Source organism: Periplaneta americana, chromosome 13 (genome assembly GCF_040183065.1).
Source record: "Periplaneta americana isolate PAMFEO1 chromosome 13, P.americana_PAMFEO1_priV1, whole genome shotgun sequence".
NCBI classification, from domain to species: domain Eukaryota; kingdom Metazoa; phylum Arthropoda; class Insecta; order Blattodea; family Blattidae; genus Periplaneta; species Periplaneta americana.
This window is the reverse complement of record NC_091129.1, coordinates 100699287-100715053: the sequence shown is the minus strand read 5'-3', so window position 1 is coordinate 100715053 and position 15767 is coordinate 100699287. Positions and strand designations below refer to the sequence as shown.

Sequence of the window (15767 nt, the reverse complement as noted above, 5' to 3'; positions counted from 1 at the left end):
ATTGATGTTTTAAGTTATGTCTATGTAGGCCCTATTATTTTTAACGGTACGGCGAAGACAATCTTAATATTGAGATCAAAGAACGGAGTAACAGAAATAACGCTGACACTGATAGAATTTACTTCAATACAGGAACTCAAAAGTTCTGGATAGTTACAGATGCAGTACCAGGTATAGACTCCTCTAAAAAAGAATATAAATAGATCAATATAGAAAGAAATAAATAAACGAACAAATAAACAAACGAACAAATGAAGAAAAAAGTAAGTAAATACATAAATAGGTAAATAAATAAATGAGTAAATAAATAAATAAATAAAATAAATAAATGAATTAAATGAATGAATGAATGAATGAATGAATGAATGAATGAATGAATGAATGAATAAGTAAGTAAGTAAATAAATAAATAAATAAGTGTTGTTCTCACTGTGAAGAAAATAATACTATTGGAGTCAGTTTCTATACAGAGGGAAATTATTAATGTAACGAGGTAGTAACGCGATTTGCAGCGATGATTTAATAGGTAATTGACAATTTAGAAATTTACTCGATAACATATTTTCAGATTAATTTATCATACAACTACTGAGTGTTCATTTCAAAGTGTGTCATGACGTCACTGTTGTTGGGTCACCGATTTGAAGCGAGTTTCAGCTTATATGTTAGAGAAGTTGCCTGTTATTTAAGGCGTTCTTCAATCTGAACTTGAGAACGTGTACGGTATAACTTGAACGTCGTAGCAACAGATGGCGGTCTGTACGGTCTGTGTGCTACCATAACCTCTTTCGAACTGTGTTTTGCGCCGGCAAGTCGTACGCAGGATATTTGTTATCATCGGTTGTGTACGGTAACATTCCACAACACAAATCAAATGCTCAGTGTCCATTTTGACCGTCGAAGTTAATGTCAACAAATACGTAAGTAATCGTCTTAACCCTCTCTCCATATCCCGACAGTACGTATTTCCAAACAGTTCACATTCCTGCCACTACCGGCGTTACCGTACGTTTCGGCACGTACTCTTCAGAATGGACGCCGTACTTGCTAGCCAACTTCTCTGCCTCTTAGATTATACACCTGAGCTGCGGAAGTGTAGGAAGATTGAATTCTCTAGGCTCATCAGCTAGCCACATGACGGCATACAGCGAGCCAAGACACATTTTGAACTGAACACCCAGTAGAAAGCGGTGATGATAATGATGGAGATTGTGAAAACGAAGGTGGCCACATCACTGAACACGATCCTGAAACCGCTACACTAGGATTTCTTAATGGAAGTATTCATTTTTTTTAAATTCATTTCAAACGCACATTTTTATTTAATTATTTTCACATTTACGAACGTAAAATATTAAGACGCCAAGTTTTTACAAAGTAGCAGTTATTTTTTACAACATCTTTGTGCATGCCTGACATTAATAAAGAGGAACTCGGCCGTTTAAAAACATAGCGACAGCTTTTCCTTAATAAAACAGACTATAAGAGTGCTATTCATAGACATTTCGCTAGCCAGCGCTACGAGCGTGCTAAACTAGCCCCGGCTATCGACTGTTACTTGCACAGGATTCATATCATATCATATCGCTAACACTGGTTTATGAATACGAAAAACGTTACTTCGCTGATCATCCACCGGAAGCCCGCGCTAAGAATGTCTATGAATACTACCCTATATGACTACAAACTGTACTGAGAACGGTAGGCTTTAAATTTGAAGAGTGATAAAAATCCTTAACACAGCATCCTTCAGAGGACAATAAAAGCCAAACGATCTGTCATGAACTTGCTACACGTAAAAAAAAATTGACCTTACATCATAGACCTACAGATAAAATTTATTCGTTATTTTTCACCAACTGTAAACTTCACGTCTCCTATCCACAGTATTAAATCTTAAGCAGGCATATAGCATCCAGCCTCTTCAACACAGTTTTAGAGGAAAAGATGTCGAATCAGCTACTAAAGAATACGACTATAATAAATTTCATTTCTTCAGAAATGCGATTTCTGAGGAACATCTTCATACAGAATGGCTATTCAAAACGAGGCATAAGAAAGCTTTCAATCCTCGTCCTCGAAACAGCATCAATATAGAGAAACCTACATCTGTGGTCTTTCTTCCATATGTTGCCACTGCTACAATTCTGATTCAGTGGGCTTTTGGTGGAGCACAACATAAAATCAGAGTTACGTAAAATCCTGTGAAGGATGACCTTCCTCTCAGGACTCCGGGAATTTATAAAATTATTTCGACTTGTAGGGTAAAGGTGCCTAATTCCGTGATACCCCTAATCCCGTGATAAAATTTCAATTGACTGCCATGGAGTTATGTTCTCTGACTTTTAAGTTTTTGAAATACCTAACAGATGCTAGGAGATGTCTTCTTTTCAATTCTATTAACTACCCGCCTTTTGAATAGAAGCAGTCGACTGCAGAAGTTTTGTTCAGTGAAAGGTGGTTGACCAGTAAGTTTTTCTTTCTCTTGTGACCGCTCCTGAAGAAACATTTTATATTTGAGGTAAGAATTAATATAACATTATAAAAATGATATATTACTGTGATTATAGTCAGCTGAACCAATGTGTATGATTATTTAAACATTGTGAGACAATAACAATGCTACAGGAGCTTTCCCATTTTCGGATTTATTTTCATATTTCTCCTTCCTGGCTCACTCGACCAGTGATGCCAAGGCTAAATTGTGAAAATTAATGTCTATGAAAGAAAATAGTTCGTGGAAATAATAATAGAAATATATTATAGAAAACATCAATTATAATTATAATAAAATAATAGGGTATGTATTTAACTTAATTACTGCTGTTGTTAGGAATATAAATAGTGAGAAATAATTGTGTTATAATTCAATTTATTCAAATTTAATTTTTTATTAAATTTAACTTTCAGTTTATTTTGTTTATAATATATTAATCTGTAATATATATATATATATATATATATATATATATATATATATATATATATATTCTTGTAGTTACACAAGTATTTTCTATGATTTTTTTCACTTAGGTCCTTCTTCTATGTTGTAATTTCTTGCTTAATCCATATTAAAGAATATACCATTACTTTAAAGTGTTTTTCCAAATACACGTTTGTTTTCTGAGCAGTTAATGAGTATTATTTTAGTATCACGGAATTAGGATATCACTCACGGAATTAGGAAACCACTATCACGGAATATGGATTCCTGTCACGGATTTAGGAGTCACTGTATAACAATGAATAATCATATATTATATACCAAACTTGTGAAACTGTTGACACTGAATATTGTAAAAAGTGTAGCTAAAGATCCAAATAACGTCATTTAGTTGTTATTTGAAAATGTTAGTACAAATTTGGCATAAGTATAGACTTTATTAAATATGTCACGGAATTAGGCAACCTTACCCTGTACTGCTCAAACCGGGCGTAATATCGGAACCCATAACAAGAAACACTCAAGACATATCAGTCTATATGGAACACATAAACCGGCTGTGACTGACTACAGCATTTCTTGGCAAAGAAATCTGGTTATTTGGAAGGACGTTATTGAGAATGGAATATACTCTACAATTATTAACAAAGAGAATGGTTTCGCTTTAAATGAGACTTGGCAAATTTTCTTCCGTTAAATGAGCACAGTTATATTTCTATTTGTATGCCTATATACCAAAAATCGTATACGCAAGGCATAAAAAAACCTAAACAAGCCAAACCTAACCTATCACTGATCCTTGACCTTACTAAATCTTGCTTTCAGTCAACTGTATCTACCTATTTGCCAAAAAACGTAAATGCAGAGCATAACAAAAGCCTAAACAAACCAAAGTTAACCTATCACTAACTAGTCCTCGACCTTACGAAAATTAATTTATTGCACAGTTCCACAATTTGAACAAACACGTTTAGCGGATAAAACCCTATGTCCTAACAGAAAAGATCACAGTTCTTCAATATTCAACAATGCCCCCTTTGAACATCCAAAAATTGCCCATTGACAACCGTCGCACAAACCATGCACTTTGGGCCCTGCCTCCTCCATGATCGTTGACCTGAACACTCAATGGTATGATCTAACTTCACGGAATACAATCAAATCTACCATCTCTACGACGCCAACTATCACATATTACGAAAAACTATTGCCACAGTAACTTCACAATTTTATAAGTATATGAATGTCGAAAGGATGGATCGCACTAGATGGCCTAAACAGATTCTTACTTATGTACCAAAAGGAAAGAGGAAATGGGAAGACCACGCAAGCGCTGGCATGAGACCGTAACAGATAATGTAGGGTCTAATACGTGAAGGATATGATGATGATAAATATATGAATCCTTGGTCACCAGAGAGTCATATTCTACCAAAAACGGGTAAAATCACAAACATCAAATTAACATTTATAACAAACACTTTATTGCTTGACCGCCAACTTTAAGCATATCTACATTAACTTCCAAAATAAGATTTTTTATTTTATCGGCGTTGTCATGACGAGTTAACATAATTACCAAAACTTAGTTCAACAAAAGCTTCGCTTTGACCCCGACGTGATTTGAACACGCAACCTTCTGATCTGGAGACAGACGCGCTACCGTTGCGCCACGAGGTCTACATCGCAAGAAAGTTTTTTTCATACGATCTCAATTTCAAACTAAGTGCATGCCACCTTCAAGGTACTTTTTCATATGTTCATCTCAGCTGTTTCTAGTATTGATCTTGTTTCCGACCCGCCAGCTCGTATATCTACTGCATGATTAATGTGTGTATAATAATTTATGTTCTGTTCTAACATATTTGTTTATGCCGTATGGATTTCAAGATCAGAGTTAAGGTGCTATTATTAATGTGTGTAAAATTTCCATTCACTTCAACATTTTTTTTATACGTTATGGATTCCCTAGACATGAAATCAGATGTGGTGATATTTATTTCGATTATTATTGCTTTTTAATTAGGTTAAGTTATTTAACGACGCTGTATCAAACTATAGTACTACGTTATTTAACGTTGATATAATCAGCAGTAGCGAGATGGTACTTGGAGGGATGAGGCCGAGATTTCATCATGTGACTACCTACAAATTAATTGCTGATTAATATTTATTGCATATAATGAAACTAACATCTGTTCATACTTATTATTATCATTAATTTCTCTAAATAGGTTTAAAAACCTCTAATGGCAATTACATTAATATTCTCATCATAGAAATATATTTTAGATTTATATGTATATTTTTTTCTCCCTGTAACATAGTTCTAGTAAGCTTATATTAAATTAATTTTCATCATTTTACTAGCTATCTCAAATCTCAAATTAATTATAATTGATTGAATTAAATTAGCTCATAAATTAAGTTACTACTTTACCTTATAGGTTTATCTAAATTTAAATAAATATGTAGTCTACTAGTCGTTAAAACTTAACTGAAGATTATTGCTGGAGAACCTTTTAAGTGTAGTGTAAATATTCGTAATTTAAATATGTATTGTATTGATTAAGGCTGGTTGAGTGGAAAAGAAGGCCTTATGGCCTTAACTCTGCCAGCGAAAATAAAACATCATCATCATCATTATTATTATTATTATTATTATTATTATTAACTATTATTATTAACTTTCGTCTTAGAGTTGGTAAAAACCTAGAACAAATCCCAACAAGGTAATCAGCCCAAGCAGGTCTCCAACCCACGCCCGAGTGCAGGTCCGGATCAGTAGTAAACTCGCGGACTGCCTCAGTTAATTCTGTGACTGATTTCTATTTTGATTAGTAGTAAAATGTCGATGAAAATTCTTTGCAATTTACCAAAATAAGATTTACGGCTTGGCATTAGAGTGAATGTAGGATTCCTAACATTCCCCTACAAGAGGTTGTCAAGCTGTTTAATATTTCGCACCTAAATCAGAAACAGCATATATGTCGTACTGTTAGAACAGCAGTAAAATTTATGCCAGAAGTGGGATTCGAACCCACGCCCTCAGAGAGGACCAGAATTCTACATAGCTTATAGAAGAAGCAAGGAACAACCTTGAGTCTGGCGCCTTAGACCGCTCGGCCATTCTGACAGTTGGAAATCCGTCAACGATAGAGATTATGTAATGTATCTCCGATTACACAATACGGTCGGGCTCATTCCTCTTCTCCCACATTACACAATTCAATACCAGCATTTGACATCCTCAAATAGTGTAATAGTCCTTTCATGGTATAAACTTAATGTGAAACAATTCCCTAACACAAGACACAGCAAACACGAGGTAAAAACATCAATTCTTCATGAAGATAAATGGAAAGTGGTAAGTATAGAACCAGATGTACTATATGAGAATTTTACATAGTTTCTTTTAATTGGTTTATTTCACGATGCTTTATCAAGTACTGTCCCGCGCCGTGGCATCGTGGTCTAAGGCATCCTGCCTAGGACTCGCGTTACGGAATGCGTGCTGGTTCGAGTCATGGGGGAAGAAATTTTCTCATGAAATTTCGGCCAGTGTATGGGACCGGTGTCCACCCAGCATCGTGATGCACTTGGGGAGCTACGATGGGTAGCGAAATCCGGTTGCGAATGCCAGCTATAACGGCTGGGGGGATCATCGTGCTAACCACACGATACCTTCATTCTAGTTGAATGATCGTCCACCTCTGCTTCTGCATGTGGGTGTGAGGGCAGCAGCCGGCTGGATTAGTCTACGCACTTCACGGGCTGTAGCGCCACGGATTATTATTATTATTATTATTATTATTATTATTATTATTATTATTATTATTATTATTATTATTGATAATGGTGTTTGAGAATAAGGTGCTTAGGAAAATATTTGGGGCTAAGAGGGATGAAGTTACAGGAGAATGGAGAAAGTTACACAACACAGAACTGCACGCATTGTATTCTTCACCTGACATAATTAGGAACATTGAATCCAGATGTTTGAGATGGGCAGGGCATGTAGCACGTATGGGTGAATCCAGAAATGCATATAGAATGTTAGATGGGAGGCCGGAGGAAAAAAGACCTTTAGGGAGGCTGAGACGTAGATGGGAAGATAATATTAAAATGGATTTGAGGGAGGTGGGATATGATGATAGAGAATGGATTAATCTTGCTCAGGATAGGGACCAATAGAGAGCTTATGTGAGGGAGGCAATGAACCTCCGGGTTCCTTGAAAGCCAGTAACTAAGTAAGCAAGTATTATTATTATTATTATTATTATTATTATTATTATTATTATTATTATTATTATTATTATTATTATTATTATTATGTACTATCGTTAGCTAGCGTCTGAAAGAAATGAAAGCGATAAAGCCAGCGAAATGATCCAGGGTTCAGCGTCGAAAGTTACCTGCCATTTGTTCTTAGCGGGTTGAGGGAAAACCCCGGAAAAAACTTCGATCAGATAACTTGTCCCAAACAGGATTTGAACCCGGGGCCGCTCGTTTCACGGTCAGACATGCTAACCGTTACTCCACAGCAATGGACTTTTTAAATAATTACACCACTTCGTAAAATTGTATTACAAATAACATGGGTTCGAAACACAAATAGTTCTGAACGAAAATTCTTTAAACATCAATAGGCTAGCATAAAAATAACATTATTTTCCTTATTAATGTGATGGGTTCAAAACGGAAATGTTTTAAATAAGAGCAACATATAAAAATGGAGATTGTGTCTCTCACTAATGTGATGAATTCGAAATGGAAATATTTTGAATATCAATGATATAAATATACAGGGTAAATCGTAAGTAAAGTTATTCATTTTAGCGTGTTATTCTTTGTGGTACAGTAATTCAAACAAAGTTTTGCTTCCTTTTCGAGATAAAAATTGTTTTATATGAAGCATCTCTTAGCGTGTTTTAGGGGAGCCATTGATTTATTCCCAATATACTCAGTCAATTTAAGAGAGAAGTGTATTATGGTAACAAATTATTGAAAGAATTTTAGTTCTGTCCTTTAAATGTGGAGAAATATGACCCGAAGAAATGTAACTTTTTGTTCTGCAAAAGAATTTTTCAACTTTATATTTGTTCGGATGAAATTTCTGCTCATTTAAAGGACAACACGAACTGTATCATGGAGTAACAATTATAACATTATATGGTAATTATGTAACAAGCATCGGCCAAGCAATCTTCCAGCAATAGCGGTGCAGAGCACACAGGCATACATTACCAAATACACGTATATACATATATATATTTTTTAATTAAATTTTGAAAATTATCTTATGTTTAGTATATTGAGAGTCCCTTTACATTCCAACGAGAAAATATGTGCCCAAGACCTCTATTGTAGGAAGGTGGAGGCTTGGCCGATGCTTACTACATAATTTACAATAATTTCAATTAAGAAACATTTAACTCAAATATGTGAATGCACATGGCATGATGAATTGAATAGCTTATCTTCTTAGATATCCTTCACTTTCATTCTATTGTATCATGGAAAAATGAATATATTATAACACTTTTACAATTATTTTAATTAACAATCAGATATTATGACTCTTGCACATATAAGTGGAAATGGCCGATTTTGAATGGATTGGTAATTGCAACACATACAGAATGTCCAAAATGTCCGTTTTTATACAAAAAAAAAAAAGACAATGAAAATATTTGCGTTAGTAAGATAAGAAATTATCCTGTTTTTATTGAGAATACTGATTTCACCATTTTGTTTCTCACGCAAATGACCTAGTTAGAATAAAAACAGTAACATATTTAGAAAGATGCCTCTCTAAACATACGGAAACCGTAAAAAACTAATTTTTTTGTTTTCGGTTGAAATGACCGGATTTATTCCCAACGTCCACATATTGCTTTCTGGTTTACTTCATTTTTTTATACTCCAGTAAAACCGGCGTGGCTCAGTCGGTTAAGGAGCTTACCTGCCGATCTGAAGTTGCGCTCGGACTATTACATCCCGCTTGGGATGTTTACTTGGTTGGGTTTTTTCCGAGGTTTTCCCCAACCCTAAGGTGAATTCCAAGTAATCTATGGCGAATCCTCGGCCTCATCTCGCCAAATACCATCTCGCTATCATCAATCTCATCGGCGCTAAATAATCTCGTAGTTGATACAACGTCGTTAAATAACAAACTAAAAAAACAACATTATGAACATTCTGTATTTCTGTAGTAACTACACACATATACACATAGGCTATATGTACATTTAATCTACATATGTGGTACGTCCAAATGTTACATTTGCATTTTAAGAGATTTCAAAATACTATTTAATTTACATACTTTAATCTTAATCCTTCGTCAAAGATTTCCTTATTTGCTGGCAACTACGCACCATACTTATAACACGCAAAGCGTAAGGTTCAAAGATCCCTTTTTGTTAGTTCGAATGTGACTCATAACAACTGAAAGAAAAGAACAGTAATGCCAGTTCGTGGCAACAGTAATCGAGCTCAGTACGAAGGGAACGGCAGATAATCCCACGGACCTCGTGGCGCAACGGTAGCGCGTCTGACTCCAGATCAGAAGGTTGCGTGTTCAAATCACGTCGGGGTCAACATGCATTTTTGTTTACTTTCAGTTCCTCATTTACTTTAAAGGAACGAATACGATTTGAGACTAGTAATGCAAAATGAGCAAACGAAAATTACTTACAGAAGGAAGGCGTGACATGAAAATGTGGCATCTCTAGTGTTTTTCAAAAGACTACACCAAAGCACAGCTGCGTTTGTTTTAGAAGTAAACACCCAGCCATTATCTAAAAAAATTAAATAAGTTCTTAAAGCGGTGGCGTCTTAAATTGCTTTGTCATGCATCTTATAATTGAGACGCCAGGTTCTAAAATCCTTTTTGTCCAGTTTCTATGGTTTTCCGTTAACCACAAAAAACATTTCTGTAAAGTACTTTTTGATAATCTACTTAAACTTATGTGTTAAAGTTCAGTAAAAAAAAAATAAAGAAGAAAATCAGTCAACTAAGTTTTATCCTTCAAACTTCAAGGATAATAACAAAATAAGGCATACCTAATATTTTGAATTAAGATATTGATTGGAACCGTACACTGAATAATGAGGGTTCTGGAACTGCAGCTCAGGGATTTGAGGGTATTTGGAACCAAAACATATAATTTTCCTTTTCTCTTCAAAAGAAGATACTTTTATTTTTTTCTGAGAAATAAAACTCCGTCTTCTCCGGACGACTTTAGACCTATTAGCATCCTAACGACATTATCAAAAATACTGAAACGTATTGTACACAAGCAACTGATAACATACTCAAATTACAAGGTGCGGCAAAGGAATGTGAGGGTTTTAGAAGACTCTTCGACCGCAGGATACTGCACTTAGGCGCGCATTTTGTGAGTGGATGCTGAATAATATTCATAACGTACCAATAGACCCACATTTAATATTTTCTTAGACGGTATTTCATAAAGAGGTGCCAAAAATGTGTGGACAACGAAGGTGGCCAGTTTCAGCATCTCCATAAATAAAGTTGGTAAGTAAGACACTTTTTAAAATAGTTATGTTGTTATTAATATTTTGGAGAAAGGTATACCCATACAAAAAACTTGCCGATCTAAACATATTATTGTCAAAACATTTTGAAGAAAATTGGAAGCAACATGAAAAACTGGACTTTTTAAAGGAACTGTTTGAACAACAACAAACTTTACATAAGGCAGATGGCATGGAATCTGATGTGGGAGAATTTGTTGAAGAACATGAGAGACTGGTATTGTGAGATGTGGGACTGGTTTTGTGGGACTCATTGTAACACAAGTGTAAAACTTAGGCTATTTGAAGAAACCTGACTTTGTCCTACAACATTATGTTAGTTTTTCCAGCAATACAGCTAAAAAGACAGAATCTTTTTGGTAATGCAAGAAGCAAGTGAAAATTAATTTTATGTTCTAAAGTATACTTTATTTGAGTTGACTACTGTAAAAGTATTAATATAATTACATTTTGATTAAAAAGTGTGTGGTTTTCCATTTCCTAGCACTTGAAATCATATCTCGCTAATCTGAACTGTTGCAAAACTCGTTATCTCCAAGATACTGTTGCAAATCATGTTATGTCCAAACTTATTTTATTTAAAATCTCAGAATGTACGAGTCAGAGATTTGTTGGCATTTGGTGACAGACGGGGACCACAATCTGAACACACGCTCTCGCCATGAAACAATACTAACAATACCATCCCATCGCACTTCCTCATACTCATCCTCTTTCACAATAGCCCTGCCAAGACTCTGGAATTCGTTACCTGCTAGCATCAGGGACTGTCGAAATAAAATTGAATTCAAACGCAAACTTACTAGGCACTTGGCCAGTAATTGAGACTCGTTCAGACATGGTTTCTTGTAAATAGTTCTCTTAATCTATCACAAAATATCTCAATATATGGTAATTTCATCACTATAAACTTTTGTTATTCTAGGTTTAATTTGTAATTCAGTAAATACAAAAATATTCTTTTTTCTTAACTTCTATGATAAATTGCCTAGCTTTCATTAATCAGGTAATCTTGTCGTACTTTAATGTCTATTGTAATTGTAATTGTAAATTTAATATTACTTGTAATTTTATTCTTCATATTATAGTTGTAATGCCTTGGTAGAGGGGCAGAGAAGGCCTGATGGCCTTATCTCTACCAGGTTAAATAAATAAATACTACTAATACTACTAAATACTACATTCTGCTCTTAATTGGTAAAAGATTCATCCAAATTATTTTATTTAAAATCTCGGAATGTACGAGTCAGAGATTTGTTGGCATTTTGTGACAGACGGGGACCACATTCTGCTCTTAATTGGTAAAAGATTCATCCTTCTAACACTAGGCATAAGCAAATGACAGTTTTCCTGATTTCTGAAAATTCTGTTTTCATTGACAAAACGAGTTTTGCAACTGGACGACTCAAATGTTCGTCGTGTTCTAATATTTGAGGGGATGAATAATCAGTTAATGTATTGAGAGGATGACATACCGGGAGAATAATGGACTTTCCTACTCTTCACAGAAGTTTACCTCGACTCACACTCATAATTAAAACTGCAAGGGAATAATGACGTACGTAATCACTTCTCTTTAAAAGATTCTTCTTCTAAAAAGTTCAATTCGAACTCTGCCAAAGTGACGATTTGAGGCTAGTGAAGTGATCCCTACATCAGAGCGACAAAACTGCAAAAAACGCGAAAAGGACCAAGAAAGGAGCATGGTAAATGCGTTCAATTTATCTTTGACAGATATTTTTCTCCAACAGCACAATTCAACTCCAACCCTTGTCGTTAGGCAACTTGTTCAACTCGTCAGTACGATGAGTAGAGAAACAGAAGGCGTTTGATCACGACTCTCGCTACTTCATTACGCAGATATTAAATCCCAAGCAGACTACATTATCATTATTATCTGAGAATGAACTACTTACAAGGAACATACTGTTTCCCATTTCTTAGGTGATCTGTCTGTATGGCTATCCTTTCCTTGACTTGCCTGAGAGTATATCTTTCTGTGTGTTTATCTCTTATTTATTTATTTATTTATTTGTTTATTTATTTATTTGCTTAGTTATTCACTTACTTATTTGCTTATTTATTTATTTATATACTTACTTATTTTTTTGCTTATTTATTTACTTATTTATTTATTTATTTACTTATGTATTTGCTTATTTATTTATTTATTTAATTACTTATTTATTTGCTTATTTACTTATTTATTTGCTTATTTATTTAATTATTTATTTATTTACTTATTTATTTTTTTTATTTATCCATTCATTCATTCCTTCCTTCATTCATTCATTCATTCATTCATTCATTCATTCGTTCTGATATGGTTAAGGTCCTCAGGTCATCTCTTCCACACCATCAGAAATGCATTTATGTAACAACATAAAAATCAAAATATAAACTGTCTGCTGATCCACCTACCTATCTATCCACCCATCCGCCGGCGAGGCAGATATTAATCCTTCTCTTTTAAGTCAAGTCAAGTCAAGTCAATCAATCAATCATATTAACGTAAATCCCGCACTTGTCACGAAGAGTCTTGTCAATATTTTGAGTAGTATTTAAAATGTATATGACAGTTGCAGTCACAGAAAAAAATAAATTGTTCTGTTTTTTAATACATTTGAGTAACATAACAAGTTACTATTTATTTAAAGAGCCAGACATATTAATAAAATTAAAATTAAAATCAGACATATGAAATGAATTGGAAATAGCATGATATCTATTCCTGACAGATTGATTAAAATAGGAACTAAAGAAATACCAATAGGAAGAACACAATTATAACGATTCTATGACAGTGTGACTTTAGAATTTTAAAAGTGAAGAATTCAAGGATTTAATGTTTAATTAAAAAAAGAGTTGTAAATTCACAGTAAGAAGCTTGTTTAGCTTGTAGTTTCTCTACAATAACTATTACTTCAGTAGTTTATGATCACAAAGAAATGACCCCGACGTGACTTGAACACGCAACCTTCTGATCTGGAGTCAGACGCGCTACCGTTGCGCCACGAGGTCATACATTACATTCTACTTAAAATTACATTAGTGGTAAAGTACCGGTAACAAATATATGAACTGATTTCGGAGTAATCATACTAAATTTTCATCTATTTATTCCCTAGACGGATTAAGTCGTTAAATACGAAATAACACCAACTATTCTAATTATGAGTACAATAACGTAACTCAAAATATAAATAAAGTAAGACAAAACTGGGGAGAGAATAACAATGCGTGTCGTATATTGCTCGGTAATCTTCACCGAGTTAATTCATGGTTTTCTTATTTCCGTTTGTTTCCAGCACTCTTAGGGTATTCATTCTCATTCTACTATAAATTACTTTCTCTCCTGTTGTGTCGTGAGGAGTAGCGTTTTCAGTCAAAACTCCAACTAACTCTCTTTCGATTTTTATTACTCCAGGCACTTTCTTCCCTCCATTAATAAATTATTGTCAATATTTTAGTAAAAACTAAAACTTTTAACAGGGGAATTAAATATATTGGGCTAACGGCTACAAAGCTGGATACCTGGTTTAAATGAAGTGCACTGGTACAGTAATTAACATGGAGGCATGAGATAATTACTCTGCTTGCCATTAACATTTCACTTTGATTCAAATGTCCCTTATTTGAAAAAAATATTTCGATTTTTAGCTGGTAAGTAGCGAGTATAAATTGAGGAGTGAATATCAGTGGATGTCATTCAGACGGTTCGCACCGCTTCGCCCGAACCGCTTGTTAAATAAAATTTGTCTCAGCTCGTAGACCTAGTTGTTAAGTATTTTAAGTTAAAAAGTTACATTTTTGTTACATAAAGTAAGAATATTAATTTAACACGAAATTCTGTACCTTTTTAATATTACAATAACATATAATTAAAAAATAAACGAAAAATAGCTCGAAGTGATCGTAATGTATTTATTACTACAATGTTGTTTGTGAACTGTGGAGGCTATCACGACAGGAATATGATATACCTGCAACCTTGAAACACATGTGCGATTAATTCGGCAGTTGTCTAACCTTTCCCCTCCCAATGATAATTCCGCATACACAGCAATAGAAGGCAGTATTCAAAAACAATATTTTTAAAAACAAATGGACTCTCGAGTGCATAATACATTATTAAACACATTAATAAGATACATAAAGATATAGTATTTCGTTTTCCTCTTTTAGGCTAATACTTCCGATGCAATACTTTTTATAATAGGCTATTAAATGAAATACATTAATTTTATACATAGCTGGTATCTGAACTGGACTCTATTTCACAGTCCTTTGCAACCTAAACAATGGCTTTATTCACATGTGAATTAAAAATTTTTATGCTCGACCATGACGAAATGTAGTAATTATACACCTGATAGCAGTCCTTTAATGCATGTCATTAAAGTACACCTATTCATTAAAGTTTAGGTTTCCTATTATTCTCGGATATGCAATCGAAAGACAACTAGGGAAATGTCACGGAGGCTGGAAATCCAATACTGTCGCAGAAGGTTATGTTCTGTTACTATAATAATTAGAGTTAATTGTAAATAATGTTCAAATAAATTCAATTTTTCATCTCGTTTTTCAATTCTAAATCAATTTCCAGGTTATATCAAGACTAATGTTCTCTAGGTTATATCAAGGTCAATGATATTCATGCCTCGGAAAAAATCAATACTTTCGCGTCTGCGCACATCTCACAATTCAGGTCAGTTCTGTTCGTCACTTAACATAACCATAACATGAAAACTTATGAATAATTTCAAGTTAGAAATATGGTCGAGCATAAAAAGTCGCATGAAACTTGCCTATGATGGTAATTAAGATGCTCGTATAAAAATTATGAAACTCGCTTGCGCTCGTTTCATAAACGAACATACTTGCGTCTTAATTACTAACATTATAGGCTCGTTGCATAATGTACTATTATTGACCCTCTCCTTGTCAACCAACACACTAGCTGCAATAACATCCATACATTCATTTATAACTTCTTCACATACAACACATTACAAGGAAATTTCCTACAATTTAAAATTAAATTTAGATATCAGTAATGAGGGCAACATTTACATTTATTATTGGATTATTACATTAATAGTTGAAATTGTAATATGAAATTGCACTTAATTGCACATTTTTTAAAGTTGTATATAAATTTAGATATCAGTAATGGATAAAATATTGCTCAGCACACCACAGTAAACAGATTTTATGCGCTCGCGGAAATTATCACCCTTGGTTTCGCCTCAGGCGGTAA

At 34.1% G+C, this 15767-nt stretch overlaps 4 non-coding genes across 4 annotated transcripts; 1 reads left to right on the top strand and 3 right to left on the bottom strand.

The window, feature by feature from the left end:
- Positions 1-4552: 4552 nt before the first annotated feature.
- TRNAW-CCA (transfer RNA tryptophan (anticodon CCA)) lies at positions 4553-4624 on the bottom strand. The gene has a single exon. It is a non-coding gene; the product is annotated as a tRNA-Trp (tRNA).
- Positions 4625-5963: 1339 nt separating this feature from the next.
- On the bottom strand, positions 5964-6080 carry TRNAL-CAA (transfer RNA leucine (anticodon CAA)). The gene is made up of 2 exons: positions 6043-6080; positions 5964-6008 (listed from the first exon to the last, which is right to left on the bottom strand). It is a non-coding gene; the product is annotated as a tRNA-Leu (tRNA).
- A 3394-nt stretch (positions 6081-9474) lies between these two features.
- On the top strand, positions 9475-9546 carry TRNAW-CCA (transfer RNA tryptophan (anticodon CCA)). The gene has a single exon. It is a non-coding gene; the product is annotated as a tRNA-Trp (tRNA).
- A 3910-nt stretch (positions 9547-13456) lies between these two features.
- TRNAW-CCA (transfer RNA tryptophan (anticodon CCA)) lies at positions 13457-13528 on the bottom strand. The gene has a single exon. It is a non-coding gene; the product is annotated as a tRNA-Trp (tRNA).
- Between the last annotated feature and the right edge of the window lie 2239 nt (positions 13529-15767).